We start from the raw sequence: 3,708 nt of genomic DNA, 5'->3' as shown, positions 1-3,708 counted from the left end.
ATTTCCTAGCCTCCCTTACAAGTAGGTGTGGAGCAATGAAATGAGAATGGAAGTGATATTCACTACTTTTAGCCCCCTCCCCTAAAAAACTCCAACAGACTGAAATAGAGCAAACCCCTCCAAGGAAACCTTGGAAGTTAGTACTAAAAGCTTAGGAACAAAAAGACCTTGGAAACTAGGTGTTGAACTACTTGTTTACTTTAGCAAAAAACAAGTTTTGCTACTACTAAGACTCCTATCTGTTATATTTCTATACGTAGGGTGATCTGAAAAAATATGAAGTATAGTCCACTTAAAAACATTATTCTAGACTTCCAGATAAAAATGGGAGTGAAAGAAGACCACAGAATCTCCTCAGATACTTTACAGAATGGGAAAAACAAACAACAGTAAAAACTCCTTTAAAAACATTACTAGAAACATCCAGAAAAAGAAAATGTTCACAACCTAAGGCAACAGAGGCCAAATGGTACTATTATTTCAAAATAAATTTAGGACTGCAAGACACAGAATAGACATAGCTGGGAATCAAATTCTCACCAAGAGGAAAGACTGGCAATCCCAGAACATTCCCCTAGTCAGTTCATTCTTCTCTTCTCCAAAATGATTACATCTCATCTCTTCTCTCCTAAATCTCCCACATCTCTCTGCTCCTCACTTCAAACTCTGGTGTCATTGATAAATAGAAGTTGTCACAAGAGGAATTCATCTTCCCACATCAGATCTACCAACCTGCCTTCATCTGTACTCATACATACTCTTTTGTCCTGTTATAAAGGATCAGCTATCCTTGCTTTTATCTAAGACAAGCCCCTCTACTTGTGCCCTAGATCCCGTCTTTTCTTGCATAATCAAAGATTTTTGTTCCTGTAATTATTCCCTCCTTTTCCTGCATCCTCAATTTTTCCCTCTTCATCAGCCTAGACTCCATATTCCCCTCCGCTTACAAGGGGAATAGGAACTCCTTTATACCAAAGCTCTTCAAAGACTGTTTAAACTTGCAGGCTCCACTTCCTTACCTTATGTTATTCTTGAATCCATTCCAATTAAGAATATCATCACACTGCCACCTAAACTGCTCCTGAGATCACCAACTACCTTCTTGCCAGAACATTTTCCTCTTCCCAAATGTTTGAGAGCCCCAGGCATATTCCTTGCCCTCACCATCAACATTCATTTTCCCTGAGGTTATTTCTTCCATTCTCTTGGTGCTAAATATTGCCTACGATTTTAGGACTCCTAAAATTTGTATTCCATCCCTGGTACCTCTGTTGAGCTCTGGACTCATGTCCAGCAACTTCACTTGCATGTCTAACAAGGACCTCAGAGTTAGCACATTTAAAACAAATCTCTTAATTTTCTTCTCCTCCACAATTTATTTCTCCCTGAGTCTTCCCCCATGTCAATAAATGGCATAATCTTAATCTAGTTGCTAAGGGCAAAAACCTAGAAATCATCCTTAATTCCTCTTTGTCCCAGTTATTAAGCTGTTATCTCTCAGCAGTAAACCTCAGCTTTCTGATGCCAGGACTGGGACTCTGCCAACTATATTTCTACTTTGCCAGCTGAATTCCTGCTATGTTCCATCAAAAAGAGATGTTAGGGGAAAGACTAAAAGTCAAGAAGAGCAGAAAAGAACTTGTTCCTTCTTGTTGGCCTTCTGTACCTGTCCGTCTTGCCCCAGTTATGGATGTTCACCTTGACAGTGACAGTTAGATCCAAATTGCAACTATTTTCCATTCTCCTATAACCAGTCCCAACATACCCTCTCAGGGTACCAGCAACAAATGGGCAGCACCTCCTCCTCTGAGTTCAGGTTCCAGCTCTGCCAGGTCTCTCCTCCTAGCTTCTGATGTTTTAATAACTTTGGGTATTCTTCCATGTTTACCCAGTACCAGGGATAGTAGCTACTTCCTGAAGTTACTCTGTTATCAATCTCATACTCAATGATTGCTCTTGAAATACTTAGCAGCAGCCAGAGTGAGTCCTCTAAAGCATAAACCATCTGCCTGCTCCTCATCACACATAGAACAAAATTCAAACTCTTCACGAGAGCCTACAACTCCTTTTGTGATCTGGCCTATCCTTTTCTTTAGTCTTACCTCACACCCCTTTCCTGTTACTCATCTGGCTCTAATCACTCTATCTTGAACATACTGCTTTGCAACCTCAGAGCCTTTGTACACGCTCTTCTTTCTATCTGGACTGCCCAGATCTTTGCCTAGCTTATTGCTGTACTTCACTCAGATCTCTCCTCAAATGTCCTCTTAGAGAGGCCTGCTCTAACCATGCAATCTAAAACACACAGTCTCTCCCTCTTTCCTCCCTTCTCCAATTCCTTACCTGAGTTTCTTATTATTTTTATTACTACTTGACATTATGTTTTCAGTTTAATTCTCCCTCTCTCATTCCTAAACTAAAATGTAAGCTTCATAAAGGCAGGGATGTGATCATATTTACCACTGGTACCTAGCATATGTAGTAAGTGCTCAGTAAAATCTAGATAACAAAGCAATTGAATAAATTGCAGAAATTAATACATTACAGTGAATGCAGAAGAAAAGTAGACCAGAGTAATTGCAAAGATGATAATATGGAAGTGAGAAAGAGATGACATAGTATAGGCTGATTCATCTTCATAAGTATGTAATGTAACAAATGTATCAGAAAAAGCACTTAAAGATGTAATAGAATTTTCACAAAATAATGAACTGAATCTGCAGGAAAAAATGTTAAAAAAAATGTGGACATAAAATATTCAGTATTGAGGCATATCCTGGTTAAGCTATTGACCATAAAGAATGAAGGGGCTGGGTGCAGTGGCTCAATCCCAGTGCGTTGGGAGGCTGAGGCAGGAGGATCACTTGAGCCCCAGTTTGAGGTTACAGTGAGCTATGATTGTGCTACTGGACTCTAGCCTGGGGACAGAGCAAGACCCTGTCTCTAAAAAAAAAAAAAAACAAGAATCATGGAAAAAGTTTTCAAACCTCTAGTCAGAAAACTAAATCACTTACAAGAGGGAGGAAATCATGCTGGCCTTACATTTCCTCTAAGCAATATTCAAAGCCAGAAAACAAAGGAAAAATCTCTGCACAATTTTAAGGCAAAGCCAACACAATACAAAACTATTATATCTAAATAAGTGTCATTCAAGAATTAACCAAAAAAAAAGGGGGGGGGGAATATAGCATCTGTGAATCCATGTAGGAAAAAAAACCCCAACTTCTTAGTGAAGAGCAGATGACTAAGTGACAAATCAAAATTAGTAAGTAGGATATGGAGAACCAAGGCATGAGGTGAGCACTGCATTTTAAATACAGATCAAGACCAAATAACCAAAGAAATGAAGGTTACAAAACAGAAATAAACATTAAAACTTGACTTTGTAAAAATATATTTTTTCATAGCAGAAGAGTCTGTTGGCATTTCTGAATTTAAAACATATAGATAAAAAGTCTCCAAAGTCTTAATTTTTTAAACCTGGGGTATTTTAGGAACTAAGCTATCTTGTGGCAAAGAAACATTTTCCTAAAAGTTTAGCAATTCCTTCAGTTTCTCTTACTGCTACCAAATTCAAATAATTCTATTTTATTTATTTATTTATTTTGAGACAGGATCTTGTTCTGTTTCCCAGGCTAGAATGCAGTCACTGCAAACTCAAACTCTTGGGCTGAAGTGATCCTCCTGCCTCAGTCTCCTGAGTAGCTG

Source organism: Lemur catta, chromosome 13 (genome assembly GCF_020740605.2).
Source record: "Lemur catta isolate mLemCat1 chromosome 13, mLemCat1.pri, whole genome shotgun sequence".
In the NCBI taxonomy this organism is placed as follows: domain Eukaryota; kingdom Metazoa; phylum Chordata; class Mammalia; order Primates; family Lemuridae; genus Lemur; species Lemur catta.
This window is presented reverse-complemented; position numbering follows the sequence as displayed.